General features: G+C 47.5%; 7 non-coding genes across 7 annotated transcripts; all 7 read left to right on the forward strand.

Annotated features, from left to right (window-relative positions):
• Window positions 1-5,844: 5,844 nt before the first annotated feature.
• On the forward strand, window positions 5,845-5,917 carry TRNAK-CUU (transfer RNA lysine (anticodon CUU)). Its single transcript has one exon. It is a non-coding gene; the product is annotated as a tRNA-Lys (tRNA).
• Window positions 5,918-6,069: 152 nt separating this feature from the next.
• On the forward strand, window positions 6,070-6,142 carry TRNAK-CUU (transfer RNA lysine (anticodon CUU)). The gene has a single exon. It is a non-coding gene; the product is annotated as a tRNA-Lys (tRNA).
• Window positions 6,143-6,294: 152 nt separating this feature from the next.
• On the forward strand, window positions 6,295-6,367 carry TRNAK-CUU (transfer RNA lysine (anticodon CUU)). Its single transcript has one exon. It is a non-coding gene; the product is annotated as a tRNA-Lys (tRNA).
• Window positions 6,368-6,519: 152 nt separating this feature from the next.
• On the forward strand, window positions 6,520-6,592 carry TRNAK-CUU (transfer RNA lysine (anticodon CUU)). Its single transcript has one exon. It is a non-coding gene; the product is annotated as a tRNA-Lys (tRNA).
• Window positions 6,593-6,744: 152 nt separating this feature from the next.
• TRNAK-CUU (transfer RNA lysine (anticodon CUU)) lies at window positions 6,745-6,817 on the forward strand. The gene has a single exon. It is a non-coding gene; the product is annotated as a tRNA-Lys (tRNA).
• A 152-nt stretch (window positions 6,818-6,969) lies between these two features.
• Window positions 6,970-7,042, forward strand: TRNAK-CUU (transfer RNA lysine (anticodon CUU)). Its single transcript has one exon. It is a non-coding gene; the product is annotated as a tRNA-Lys (tRNA).
• A 152-nt stretch (window positions 7,043-7,194) lies between these two features.
• TRNAK-CUU (transfer RNA lysine (anticodon CUU)) lies at window positions 7,195-7,267 on the forward strand. The gene has a single exon. It is a non-coding gene; the product is annotated as a tRNA-Lys (tRNA).
• Window positions 7,268-15,499: the final 8,232 nt, after the last annotated feature.

Raw genomic sequence — 15,499 nt, forward strand, 5'->3', positions numbered from 1 at the left:
AGTACGAGGAGCTTAGAGAGCTCCTAATTAGAGAACAATTTCTTACTAGTTGCCACCCAAGCCTGTCGCTGTACTTGAAAGAGAGGAGAGCTAAGTCACTTGAAGACATGCTTGAATTAGCTGATCAATTCTTGGAAGCGCAAGGTGGCACTAATTTGGCCAAAGTCAAGAAGGAGGGTCCCGAGGATTCGAAGAAATTGGCTCCCGAAGAAAAGAAGCGTGCACCAGAGAGCATTCCGCGATGTTTTCTGTGCAACCGAGTGGGTCATCGCGCGAAAAACTGTCGAACGATCTTTACGAGCCCTACGGTTGTAAAATGTTTCAAATGTGGTCAGACTGGGCACAAAGCAGACGCTTGTCGGAACGGAGTGAGTCAAACTCACCAGGTATCTTGTGTGCAAGCGGCACCGAAATCTGATAATAATGCCGTCACCGATGGATTCGTAGAGTTGAAGAATGGGGAGAAAATTCCTATTGTGGGGGCTGTAATGTCAAAACAGCCAACCGGTGTTACGAAGGGAATGCCAACGCTTCCTGGAAAGATTGCAGGCAAGAAGATTACGGTTCTAAGAGACACCGGTAGCTCTACGGTTATCGTGAGGAGAAATTTGGTACGGGAAAGAGAGTTGACAGGCAGAACGAGACCGGTTTGCCTAATTGACCGTACGGTCCGGATGCTTCCCGAAGCAGAAATTGAGGTTGAAACCCCGTACTTCAGCGGGAAGGTTACTGCGTTATGCATGACGACCCCCCTGTATGACCTTGTCATCGGAAACATCGACGGGGCGCGAGGGCCAAGTGATCCAGAATGTTTGGGAGAAGACCCGAAAATAGAGCCCTCGCCAACACAGCGGCCGCGAGATACAGTGGAGGAACATCCCGTGACGGGTCTCACTAGAGCCCAAGGTGAAGCTGCGGCGCAAGAGACAGCGAAGGAGAAGACGATCGTGTCGAATCAGTTCACGGGCCGAGCAACCGGACTTACGTCGGCACGCCCTCAACCGACCGACAGTGTAAAGGAGACGGAGTTGGCCAGTCGGGAAAAATGTAGAAGTATGATCAAGCGGGTAAATAAACAGACAGGACCCGTCGAATGGAATGACGCGTTAACGGTGTCGGAAGAGACAACGATGGCTGAGACGACGCCTCAGATATCGTCGTTGGAAGGGGCTCGCCGAAAGGGAACGTGGAAAAACAAGAAGTCGAGCGAGCACCGCAAAAAGGGGCGCAAGCGCTGTTCGAAGTACTCAAGATAGGTGCTGAGGTGGAATCAGAATGTGTTCGGCAGGGCTGAGTGACATATGTTGTGTTAATATTCTTGTTATCCTGTGTCTCAAGTGTATGTCGAGTGAGACAGTGTTCTGTGCGATGGTGTGATGTATAGTGTTGTATAATTGTTGGATAGACAGAACTTTGTACGTTTGTATTGTTTAGAATGTGTGATGAAGTGTTGTAGGCATGTACCTGTGGCTATATTTCATGTGTTGTGGAATTGAACTACAATGTACGATTGTATTGAGTGATATATTGTGAATGTGAAGTGTCATGAGCGACAGATTGTGTTACAGTCTGTGAGAATGTGTGGTAACTGTTCGCGCTCGTCTGTGTGGTTTTTGAATATTATGAGATAATATTCTTAAAGTGGGGGGCAGTGTCACAGAACGAGCGCTAAAAAGAGAGCGCGCCGCCAAATCCTTGCGACAACGGGCGGTAGGAACGCCGCGAGGTAAAAAGAAAAAAAAAAGAAAGCAAACATCCAAGGCTCCCGGGCGCGCGCTCTCCCCGCAGAAGCACGGCTTCGCAGACGAACCTCCTCACCCCACAGCGGCGGCCGGGCAAGCGCTAGAAATTTCCAGAACGAAGGAGGCGTGGCTACGCCGAGCTGAGTCACCCGACGCGGAGGGCTGACAAACCGTCTCGCCTCTCTCCAGCCTTCGCTGCGTATCGCGCCGACGAAAGGACGAGAAAATTCTGGAAAGTCGCGCGCAAGGTATTTAACCGAGCAGCCGAGACGAGAAATCAGGAGGTGACGGAAGTTAACGCCAGAGCGCGTAGGAATTCCGCCGTGTAGTCGGCGAAGGTTCTGCCCGTAGTGACAGAACAGGAGGAGACGGAAGTGAGCGCCAGAGTGCGTAGAGAGTCCGCCGTGTAGTCGGCGAAGTTTGTGGTCCGTAGGGACGGCTCGAGCTACAGGCAAGAGCGTGGGTTTACCGCTATTGAGCGAGGACGCGTGGCAACAGCTGCGTGTGTGAAACCGACGTGTTCGGGCGAAGAAGTTGAAGTTTGAAGAGTGGCCAATTGAAGACGGGAGGTTTCCTGGAAGAGAAACTTCAGAGAGCTGCGGAACGACAACAACGCTGGACTTTGAGTGAGTGATTCTCGGAAGAGTATCATTCAGACTTTTGTTCCAAGGACTTTGGACTGAATAGGTTTTCTATCTCTTTAGTCCTTAAGTGTCTTGGTTGTTCAATGCATGTGACTGCATCGTAGTGCGTATTGTTGTCTGTGTCCGTTGTTTCAAGTGTGGTTGATTGTACTGTGTAGTACATTGTCTGTTTGGTGACGTATTGTATGTAACTATTGTGGAGTGTGCATACGTGTGTATTGTTTTTGATCTGCCGTTAATGAGAATATAATTTTGTTTGTTTATCATCTCTCGGCTCTGTCTTGTTCTTTGGGCCACAGCCGGCGTCCGCTGGCGCACCAATAAGGACCACTTCTAAATTGTCCACGCTTTCGTGGTGCGGTTCGGGGGGCCGATACTTCGGCTCTTGGAATTAGCCCGGCGATCGCCTCCCTAATAAACGGGACAGGTGTGACATCTAGTAATGTTCACCATTAATAAAAAAGAAAAGCCCAAATTCAATCGGGGACTCTGGAAGTTAAATGAAAAGCTACTCGAGGATGAGAAGTTTGTAGAAAATGCTGAAAAGGAATTAAAAGAAGTGGCGAAAGGTGACGCAAGTAGTTCAATTTACACATGGGAGTGCTTCAAGGAAAAAGTAAAAATAGAAGCAATTGGAAGATCAGTTTCAATAAAACGCACTAACCTGAAAAAAGAAAGACAACTGCAATGTGAGCTTGATTTTTTGCTATGTCAAGAATGCGCGCAACCAGGAGAGCGCAGTAAAGAAATAAGAAGAGTGAAGCAAGAATTAGAAGCCGTAGATACGGAAAGGTACAGAGGAGCGGTGGTACGCGCACGCGCAGAAAGATTATGGTGTGGCGAGGTTCCCACAAAACGTGCCGTCACAGATGGAAAGAGCTACGCGACAAGAAACGAGATAAGGGCGATAGAACACAAAAATGAAGTCACCACAGATAAAACCGAGATTGAGCGCGCGTTTGTGGAATATTTCCAAGAACTGTTGGGAGGCGTCAGAGCGGACACGAGTACCTATAGTCGGCGTTTCTTGTCACTTATGCCGAAGCTTGAGGATGACGTAAAAGCGAGATTAGAAACACCCATCTCGGTCAGAGAAATCGAAATCACCATTGAAAAAATGAAAAACGGTAAAACACCTGGTCCAGATGGACTAGGTGTAGCATTCTATAAGAAATTTAAAAATCTTGTGGCAGAAGCTTTGTGGAATGTGTTCGATGAGGCATACGAGAGGAAAGAGTTGCCAATATCTTTTCGGAAAACACACATCGTGTTAATCCCAAAAACTGAAGATCCCAGGAAACAGCTGTCCGTCACATCCTACAGACCCATAACCCTAGCGAATGTTGACTACAAAATATTCATGGGTGTTTTGGCCAGGCGAATTCAAACAGTGATTAAAAAAATAGTCGGACCACATCAGACTTGTGGCATAAAAGGCAGAACAATTATGACGAACATTCATATAGCCCGAAATATGTTAGAATGCTGCGATGAGTTTGACGGTAAAGTAGCTATGCTACAAATCGATCTCGAGAAGGCATTTGACCGCGTGAATCATGACATACTTTTCAGCATTCTTGACTATGTCAATATAGGGTCTGTGGTGTTGGAAGGGGTCCGAATGGCGTACACGGGATGCACTACAAAAATTATAATAAACAAACAGCTTAGTGATAATATACAAGTCTTATCGAGTGTAAAACAAGGATGCCCTGCATCAGCACTGCTTTTTGCTATCTATTTAGAACCTCTATGCCAGAAAGTGATACAGAATGATCAGGTGCGGGGGTTTCATTTGATGTCTGCAGAGGTCAAAATACTTAGTTAAGCCGACGATATTGCTGTGTTCTGCGAAGATCGGGAGAGTATTAGAGAAGCACTTAACGATGTGAAATTCTTCTGTTACTGCACTGATAGTAGAGTCAACTGGAGTAAATGTCTTGGAGTATGGCACGGAAATTGGCAGAACACACCATCAATATTTGAAAGCATTACATGGAAGGTTATACCTGACAAGTACTTAGGGGTACCTCTCCAACACTACAAAGACACAACAGAATATTGGAAACAAGAGACAGAACAACTAAGAGACAAGACAAAAACGTGGGGTGGGCGCGATTTCTCAATGTTTACGAGGTCAACAGTGAGCAACATATTTCTTATTTCACGAGTATGGTATGTTTTACAAGTGCTATTCATGTCACGTGTTGCTGTACAAAAGCTACACAGAGTGATCGCAGTGTTTATCTGGGCGTCCACGTGGGAAAGGACAAGCCGAACGAATCTGTTCCGTTCTGTGAAAAGTGGGGGGCTTGGTCTTGTACACTTGTTCCTGAGACAGATAGTATCTAGGTTTGTTTTTTTACGAGATCAAGATGATCGTTTTTTGAGAACGTTCATACATGTGCGGCTGTCCCATTTTTTGCCTCATTTCATTGTAACCACTGTCAATGGGGTGACAAAAAGCCCTAAGGGGTACATGAAAGAAGTGATTGCTGCTGTCGAAATATTGAGAGTGCGATTTTCGATGGAGTATCTCTCTAGGGTTTCGCGAAAGAGACTGTACAAGGACCTTGTAGAAACCATGTTGCCAGAGCCTCTGTATAGAACATTGTACCCTAATGGGACCCGGGGATGACGTCTTGAAAAGAGTGAAGAAGATGCCAATTAGACCATCAATGAAGACATTCTTTTTCAAACTTCACAGCGGCACACTCCCTACCAATCCATGGCTCCGAGAAAAAGGAATATTCGTCCCGTCAGTTGATTGCATTATCTGCAGAAAACTCGAGACAGTTGACCACATCTTTCTAGACTGTACCGATGCAGTCTTTCTCTGGGACATCCTTCAAAGGACCCTGAAGAAAGACCTGCCAGTTACACAGTATGGCATCCGTTTTTTGCCAGTCATAAATGTAGGCGGTGTGCCCTACGATATGTTCATGGTATTGGTTCTTCACAGTGTGTGGCGAACACGGATGGCAGTGCGAAACGTAGACGTGAATCCCCGGCCCGCTCGAGAGTACTTCATAGAAAGTGTACAGTATTTGATGACTGCATACGAGGCACAAGATAAGCCAGAGTGGTTGCCATGTCTAGATAAGTTGATGGGCATAAAGCGTCTGCCTTTTTAACCCCCATGTGCTGGAAGATGTGACAGCACTTTTACACGTGACACTGCACTGTATTCTTATATTGATTTGTACTGTTTGCGAAGCAGGCAATAAAGAAAAAAAAAGCTAGCTCAGTCGGTAGAGCATGAGACTCTTAATCTCAGGGTCGTTGGTTCGAGCCCCACATTGGGCGCTATCTTTTTTTCTCCACTTCCGAGTGTTTCCATGTTACATCGCGCATGACGGTCTCCTCCTTCTTTTTTCCACGCTACGCTCCTTCTCTCTTTAGCTTAACCACGATGATCTTGGACCCACCAGTTGTGCCATACCTCGACTTCCCTTTGTGCCCGGCTAGCTCAGTCGGTAGAGCATGAGACTCTTAATCTCAGGGTCGTGGGTTCGAGCCCCACGTTGGGCGCTATCTTTTTTTCTCCATTTTCGACTGTTTCCATGTTACATCGCGCATGACGGTCTCCTCCTCCTTTTTTCCACGCTACGCTCCTTCTCTCTTTAGCTTAACCACGATGATCTTGTACCCACCAGTTGTGCCATACCTCGACTTCCCTTTGTGCCCGGCTAGCTCAGTCGGTAGAGAATGAGACTCTTAATCTCAGGGTCGTGGGTTCGAGCCCCACGTTGGGCGCTATCTTTTTTTCTCCATTTTCGACTGTTTCCATGTTACATCGCGCATGACGGTCTCCTCCTTCTTTTTTCCACGCTACGCTCCTTCTCTCTTTAGCTTAACCACGATGATCTTGGACCCACCAGTTGTGCCATACCTCGACTTCCCTTTGTGCCCGGCTAGCTCAGTCGGTAGAGCATGAGACTCTTAATCTCAGGGTCGTGGGTTCGAGCCCCACGTTGGGCGCTATCTTTTTTTCTCCATTTTCGACTGTTTCCATGTTACATCGCGCATGACGGTCTCCTCCTTCTTTTTTCCACGCTACGCTCCTTCTCTCTTTAGCTTAACCACGATGATCTTGGACCCACCAGTTGTGCCATACCTCGACTTCCCTTTGTGCCCGGCTAGCTCAGTCGGTAGAGAATGAGACTCTTAATCTCAGGGTCGTGGGTTCGAGCCCCACGTTGGGCGCTATCTTTTTTTCTCCATTTTCGACTGTTTCCATGTTACATCGCGCATGACGGTCTCCTCCTTCTTTTTTCCACGCTACGCTCCTTCTCTCTTTAGCTTAACCACGATGATCTTGTACCCACCAGTTGTGCCATACCTCGACTTCCCTTTGTGCCCGGCTAGCTCAGTCGGTAGAGCATGAGACTCTTAATCTCAGGGTCGTGGGTTCGAGCCCCACGTTGGGCGCTATCTTTTTTTCTCCACTTCCGAGTGTTTCCATGTTACATCGCGCATGACGGTCTCCTCCTTCTTTTTTCCACGCTACGCTCCTTCTCTCTTTAGCTTAACCACGATGATCTTAGACCCACCAGTTGTGCCATACCTCGACTTCCCTTTGTGCCCGGCTAGCTCAGTCGGTAGAGCATGAGACTCTTAATCTCAGGGTCGTGGGTTCGAGCCCCACGTTGGGCGCTATCTTTTTTTCTCCATTTTCGACTGTTTCCATGTTACATCGCGCATGACGGTCTCCTCCTCCTTTTTTCCACGCTACGCTCCTCCTCTCTTTAGCTTAACCACGATGATCTTAGACCCACCAGTTGTCCCATACCTCGACTTCCCTTTGTGCCTGGCTAGCTCAGTCGGTAGAGCATGAGACTCTTATTCTCAGGGTCGTGGGTTCGAGCCCCACGTTGGGCGCTATCTTTTTTTCTCCATTTTCGACTGTTTCCATGTTACATCGCACATGGCAGTCTCCTCGTCCTTTTTTTTTTCACGCTATACTGCTTCTCTCTTTAGATAATAATAATAATAATAATAATAATAATAATAATAATAATAATAATAATAATAATAATAATAATAATAATAATAATAATAATAATAATAATAATAATAATAATAATAATAATAATGATAATGATAATGATAATGATAATAATAATAATAATAATTAATATTATTATTTTTAATAAAATTGGTTCTGTGTAATCCCGCCGAGTAGCTGAAGGGTTAAAAAAGGTGACATACACCATTTCGTAGAAGGAAGCCATAAACAAATACAAGCGAAAGCCACTAAGAAGCTTTCTCAGAAATTTGAATGAATTTTCGTTTGGCTTTGTGCCACAAACGGGAGATTGTCGATGTTCCTTTCTTTTCTTTTTGTCTCCACCTTTCTCAGAGAAAAGATATGACGTGTACGAAAGTTGTTGAGAATCAACGAACAACTAGAAGGATGGAATTGGCTTTTTCGTTGACTAAACGTCATGATTATGGGCCAGTGTGAGGGATACTTAACTGCTCGCATTCGTTGTTTTTGTACGAGGCATTTGCTACCCGCGTCATATGAAACCCGAACACCGGCAAGCATTTATTCTATTAGCACAGTGCGAGCCACCCAGTTATCATCATGCGCAAGCATGAATACGCACAAGGCTGACGAAGCGAGCCTGTAAGCGGTGACGACTGACTGTGGAAGGCGCGGACTACACAGCGAATGCCTGCCGCTGTTCCGGTTTCATAGGCACTGCGCCGTGCTCCCGACCGAGGTGCAGAAATTAGGTGCCTTTTCTCATCTTTTAACCACTACCACCGCCACCATTTAAGGCTGGTGGCGCTTCGTCATTGTTCATCCTGGAGATTTTATGTGATGGAGCACGAACGGAACCCCTTTATGTGCAATCGTTCATCAATTCAGTCACTTTTTAAACGGCACAGTCGGTATCCGTGCGCTATCCAGCAAATATTCGACGAATGATGGTTACCTATAGGAGCAGGCGTCGATTCCACGAAAAAAGAAAAATTTAAAAAGAAGTGAAGAAAACTGTTGAAGTGGTGTAAAGGACTTTTTTTCATTCGCTGCATTTTTGATATCCGAAGTTTCTATTTAACAATTCTAATTTTTTTATTTAGTCACTTTCATCATTTTGACATCATTTTGAAGATAACAAACTTCTCGGTTTTTGGCTCATCTCCCAGCGTGAGTGTGTGCCACAGTTAATAAAAGGTTCTAATTTTGTCTACCCTGCTCTACGCTACACTACATCTTTGGAGTTGTAAGAAGTGGAAGCAGAACTCGCACTATACTACGAAGCGTGGTGGGTACCGATGTAAAACCTGGTACATTTGGAGCTTCGCGAAACGGAAATGAACTGGCGGAGAGGACGTTTCCCGTTCGCTGTAGGGACATGAAAAACACTACTGAATGCCGAGCACATCGGAGCAGAATTAATACACCTCCGGGTGCGATCCTGATGCCGCACAACTTTAGCGAAGTGCGGTGTATATGTGCTAAGTTCGTGTCGTGGCGTAATAGGGGCGCCTATATTACGGTCGTTCACTTCTCGCGGTGTCATTTCCTGGATACCAAGAGCCGTATGAGATAACGTGAAAGCGATAAACTATATATGGTGGGTGGCACCTGGGGCATATCTTGTACGCAGTTGGCGAAACACGGTTTTTGGTGTCCACAATGCGAGTATGCTTTGAAGATGCGCACCGGAAAGAGACAGGACACACGGCGCAGCTTTCAATTTATTTGAAAGATGGTAGAATCACACATATCTGCAAAAGAGCGTGACAGAAGGCCTGGGCATAACAAATCAGTGATCATTCGAAAACTGCGTCTATTTCCTAGATAATAACAAAGAAGCTATTGTGCTTTCACATTATAATACGTGTTCCTAAACTGATTTCGTTTCTACTGTGAGTCTCGTGTATTGATTGATTATAGTTGTGGCACATGACTGTGTGCTTATCAAATTTCGGGTTGGGTGAGTACAATAGGCAATGGGTTGCGAGATGATCGTTGGAACCATTCTTGACATTATTACAGTGTTCCCTTAGGCCCTCGTTAAGACATCACTTAGTTTCTGCAAGCATAGCTTTATAGCCATCATCTAAGAACGAGATTCTGTTTTGAATGCTCATTGATTTGGGATGCGCAAGCCCTGTATCACGTGCTTCAGCGCATCAATGTTATGCTTCCTCCCTTCTTCTAATAAACACGTTGAAAGTTGTTCTGTGTGTGTCCTGTCTCTTCCCTGTCCGTGGCGTCAAAGAGCACCCACATCGCCGACATTTGGAACCAGCTAGCCTGAGTGAACTCACAAACTAAGTGTGCAGTCCAACTAAGTGTGCTGAAAGGAAACAATTTCGGTTTCGATATCGCAGTGAGTTGCTTCTCAGTGACGTGTCACTGCAGTGTGATACGTCACTGACAAGCAATTCACTGCTTGAGCAACTCGCGACGTAGTGGCAGATACCTCATCTGCTAGTAGTGCACCTAAGCAACGACAGGTGAATTATCGTCCAGTGACCACGACGTCGACATGTTGCATCTGTGACGCCGTGGACAATCGACGCTGCGATTGGTCAAACAAGTACCCAAGACTTCCGGTGAGCCTGCCCGTGCTCCTGGCTGTTGTTCCTCTTCCTGTTGCATGTCCGTGTGTGCGCACTTGCGAATTGGCAACTGTGGCCCTTAATGCGAGTGCCACCTCGCTGGCGTACGAACATTTGCACAGAGCCCGTGCCGTCGAGCATGTGTCGCTACGGGCAACTACAGTGGGTTAACCGAGGAACATGACGAAGTCGCTGTAACCGGAACAGCGCGTAGGCGAAGACGTTAGTCACTGGAAATTTGGAGGTGCATTTGGCGAGAAGGGCGAAGCCGCGTAGGTAGAGGATATCAGCCGACGAGTGGAGGGTAGCGAAGGAAAGAACGACAAAACGAGTGATCGCCAAATTTTGATCATCAAACGCGTGTTCAGCTAGTATATATACGGCAATGTTTCGAAAGTTCTCACGGTGACACGTTCCTTGTAAAGTAGTGCACAACCACAACACCACACCTAAATTTCGACCCCTCGATGGTTTAGGAGGCCTTTAACGTCAAAGTAAGCTATTTCATTCGTGTCGTCTGACTCTGGCGTGTGGCGAGTGTTAGACCAAGAAAACGAGAATGGTCCCTTTACGATGTCCCAAAAAGGTTGTTAGCAGCTTCTTTAATGAACACGTTGGTACAGTTTACGCTCATTCGTGCCTCTCCTGGAAATCTATCGAAGTGGGCCCTTTTGCTGTCACGGCTAAAACAGCCTGGCGATAGGCCTCTCGTGTGTAATGTATGCGCTGGAGCCGTATGCACCCGTAATAGCTGCGTGATGGCAGCGGTCGCATGGGCACGGTCAGTCGTCTCTGTAGCTTCGGAGAATATATACAACCGAACGGTATCACTGCTACAGGCGCCCTGCGGGTTCCCTCGACCCTGTGCAGGGTCACATCGCTTGCCCCATCCCGCCGACCTACATCAAGAGGCGCTATTTAGTACAAAGTGTTATGGCGTGTGACGCCACGCCGCCACATCGACACTTCGGATCTTTCGGGTCAACCAAATTTATAGCCGGCCATTAATAACACGTCGCCTCGCATGCTTCTATTTCTCACTCCCTCGGGCCGATTCTCCCCACTCAGATGTCGAAGCTTATCCTTCCCTCGTTTTCGTGGATTGACTCGCCCCGTATGTATCTAAAAACTTCGTTATAAATATAGTCAACACTTGCCTTCTTCTCTAGTTGCACGTTAAAGAACCCCAGGTGGTCGAAATTTTCGGAGCCCTCCCCTACGGCGTCTCTCATAATCATATGGTGGTTTTGGGACGTTAAACCTTACATATCAATCAATTCTTCTCTAGTTCAACTTATCTTGGTTTCATGACCCTGTAATGGCACACGTGGTTCTACGCCGTTTAGCACCTTCTGAACGCTCGTTTGATCACCTCTGGAAGCGTTTGCCGTAGGCGTGGTCACTCGGCCAGATTTGTACGGAGATTTGTTACGTTGCTTATTTCTAAGTAGTCCTTTTTGTCGCATTTTGACGTTCAATTAAGATTTGAGGAGCTTGCCGAGTTGCATTTACATGTTGCATTTACAAAGGTGTACTCGTTTCGCATTGGTATGACAGACACTCCTACATGCGACTACTGCGGAGCTGAAGAGACCATCGAACACGTCCTGTGCAGCTGCGCTTGCTACGACACACAGCGATGCCAGCTACGGATGGTTTTGAATCGACTTGCCCTCGGACCATTTTGTGTGCAGAAGATACTGGGACCTTGGGCATCTGCCTCAGTTGCGCAGAAAGCAACTAAAGCACTGCTACTTTACCTAAAGTCAACAAACCTGAGCGACCGCCTGTAGACTGTGTGTGCTCCCCGAGTGTGCTCGTGTGTACCTTCTCATCTTTCTGCAACCTCTTTTCTCCCCTTTATCCCTTCCCCAGTGCAGGGTAGCAAACCGGATGTGCGTCTAGTTAACCTCCCTGCCTTTCCTTGTATCTTTATCTCTCTCTCTCTCTCTTGCCGAGTTAAGCATTTTCGCGCCCTTAAAAGACAATGCAATTCGCTTTTGCCAATCAACAGATAGCGTATCGCTCTAGGAGACCGCATCATAAATTCGTGACGTCACTCCACTTTGGTGCACGAACCTCAAGGAGGTGGCGCCACCTGCCTGCGTTTTTTTATGCGTGTGTTCCGACTTATCAGGCGTCTCCTCGCCGCTAGAGTGGTGCTCGTGTTATTATAGAGGGTTGACTTGTATCTATGAGCAATAAGCTTTTTATTTACAGTTGAGGCTGTTGCAAACCTACCGCCGCAGAACGGTAACACCATTCGGCCCCTCATTTCCTCTGCATAGTCGTGGCTGTTTCTCGAGTCAGCCGTTAAAATGCCTAAGCTGGGCACTCTATGCGGGCGTCCTGTATTTCGATAAGGAATCCCTGCTGTGTGACTGGTGACCCCCCTGTCGCGCAGTTGCTACATAATGTTTCTTTTTTTCGTTTCCTTTCGCTAATCAGCAGCCAACATCTTCCCAAGTTTTCCTTCATGGGTTATGTGCGATCATGATGCGCTATCCCACGTGACGATCAGTGTCAGCGGCGCGCGTGTTTCTACACAGAATCCTCTGTTGTCACGATTTCTACGGTGATTCGACACTGTCGCAGTTACAGTTTCTCAATCCAAATCGTTGTACGAACTGTTTTCGGGTTATTGTTAAGGAACACTCACAAAAAAAATGTTGCACCTTTTTGCACGTTTTCTTTTTTGTGTGTGTGTGCGCGTGCGTGTGTTGCAATAGATAGCTTATGACCCACTTATCACTGCTGCTAACCCCGTTTGCGCTAGTGCACGACGAGGACTTATCCATAGAGGTTTTCCGACCACCCGTTCACAGTTTCGGTTTCAAAGAGCGCCCACCTGGGCAGGAGCAGTTCCGGTAGTGAGGTAAACACAGACCACCACGTGACCCTCAAAACTGTGACGTGGCGACGTGCGCAAAGGCATGCGCGTGCGGCCGCCGCAGTGACAGCCAGCACAGACAGAGCACGCAATGCCGCAGGCATAGAGTTTCTTAATATACACTAGAGGGAACTCTGGCGCTAGTGTCTATGGGAGCTGCAACGCACGGCGCTTCAGCGAGCATGGGAATGATGGGTAGTACACACATATTTGTCTAATCTTTGTATTTCTGGCCTGATTTTGGCTCCGTGTGTGTTCGTGTGGCTTGGAGCTGTTTTCTCACGAAACAAAAATCAGCAAATGTTCAGCAATTGTGCTTCACCACCTCATTATTTTAGACTTACCTTTCCAAACTGGGTCATGAAGTTCAAAAGGGTTGAATCTTTCTCTCAAAACAAAACCGAAACACAGCAATGAATGAAGCCGCAGGTACGATTCGGCGCCCGCAAGTACGAAGACTAGGCAAATGTGTGTACTACCCACCATTCCCATGGTCGCTGAACGATCGCAGCGCCAGAGTGCCCTCTAGTTAATTTTAGGAAACTCTATGGCCGCAGGCACGGAGGAAGAAATCGCAAGGCGATTTCTTTTTCCGTGTTTCCTCCGTCATATCTTCCTGTGCTAGGCGCGTGCCAGCAACCACACAACACAAACTCGTGACGTAGGCTTTTCTACACTGCCGCCGCGTTGATGTCGGCGTCGCGAAGGGTGGCGCATCTCGCTCGGTTGCGCGGCATGCACTGTAAGATTCATGTTAAATGTGTTCTAAGAGGCGTATACCTTATTCCTCCTCTTCACTACATAGGACCTTGATATATCGTAGATGCTGTGCATGTTTCTAAAAAGATTGATCTCACTCATCTCGTCTTCGAAATTTTGCGTTAGTCCTTCTAAATTTTAAAATGCCTGCACACTCGCATGTGTATGTGTGTTTGCTTGAGTACACGCTGCATGCGTGCGCGCGTGCTTGCGGTCGCAAGCTGGGATTGGAGTTCTTTCTCTTCGACAAACGCGAGAGAGAAAGCTGGAGATAATGCAGGTGATTTAGAGAGATTGACCCTGAGTGCGTCCTGTTTGCTACCCTGCAAACAAGGAAGAGATTAAGGGGCTAAGAGACATAAATATAAAGAGAAAACCATCAGTACTCACATTTCACAATCACAGAGTGCAGCGTATCGCGGGCGGTCGCTCAATTCTGTTGCCTCTAATTATTGCAGGCGGGCCCATGTGGCTCTCTGTGTTGATGTGCCGGTAGTCCAGGCTCTCAAGGTTTCTCAAAAGCACGGCGAATTCAATTTTCTATGGTTTGGCCAGAAACCGGTTTTCATAAACAATCGAATAAGTGTCATTGGTCTTCTTTCTCTCTCTCTCTCTCTCTCTCTCCTTATATATATATATATATATATATATATATATATATATATATATATATATATATATATATATATATATATATATATATTGTAATGATGACAAAGCGGCGATCGTGCTCGGCGCATACCTGGGAGAGACGGAAGACGACGAAGAGGAAGCAGATAAAGAACAGCCGGCCTGCAGCAAAGGCGTTGTCTCTTTGTCTTATTTCTCCGCGTTACAATGGCGCAGTCGCGAACTACTGACCCCGATATCCCTGCGTCCACTACACTTCGAAGTGGACGAGTGCTCTCGAACTCCCCACCGATCACGGACGGCGTCCAAGCCTCCACGGCGGCACCGCATCATGACTGCAGCGAGGCCATTTCTCGAGGCTTCTCTCTGTTCGCCCAAGAGCTCAAGACATCCGGGTTTGGCTGCGCCTCTTTTGGATCGTTCAACGAGAACGAAATTCCATATTTTCATGGATTCAAGGATGACCCTACCAACTGGGTAAGCGTGATAAACTCGGTTGCCCTTAAATACTCGTGGAGCGACACGATTAAGAAGTCGGTCGCTGAAGGACGTTTGCGAGGATCTGCCCAAGCGTGGCATCGTTTCCAAGGCAGTACATACGCTACATGGCAAACATGGAGCGCGGCCCTGATGTCCGCGTTTGCGCCGCTTCCGAGCGCTTACGACGACCGTTTCATGACCATGCGGTCACGCCGGCAAGGTGCAACCGAGGACGTCGCGACTTACATCTACGACAAGCTGGACCTTTTACAAGCTTGCGATATACAGTGGACCTCCTCCGCAGCCAGGCAGTACATCATCGACGGGATCCATGACTCGACGCACGCAGCCGTCTTGTCCGCCTACAACCACCCAGTCCACATCTCCACTTTCGTACGCCAGGCAATGGAGTTGCAGGACACGTCTCATCGCCGGGCGGCTGCAGTTGGCCCAAAGGAGCCACCTTCACCGAGACGCGGATGCTATACGTGTGGCCGCATCGGGCATGGGTATAAAAGCTGCCCACAAAGCCAACCTCAAGCGATGCAATATCAATCACGCCCACTTCCAACCCTCAAGGTCCGCGTCGACGGCATCGGAGAACTGACAGCTCTCGTTGATACCGGAGCTCAACGTACGGCGTTGCTTCGCCGCCACGCCTCCGAACCTCTCCAGCCTTGGACTGAGCCACCACTGCGGGGTCTCGGTGGCGACGTACTACCGGTCGGTGCCCTAAACCTGCAACTCAACACCGAGGCCGGCAGCAAGTT

This window comes from Rhipicephalus microplus, chromosome 3 (assembly GCF_043290135.1).
Source record: "Rhipicephalus microplus isolate Deutch F79 chromosome 3, USDA_Rmic, whole genome shotgun sequence".
Classification (NCBI taxonomy): domain Eukaryota; kingdom Metazoa; phylum Arthropoda; class Arachnida; order Ixodida; family Ixodidae; genus Rhipicephalus; species Rhipicephalus microplus.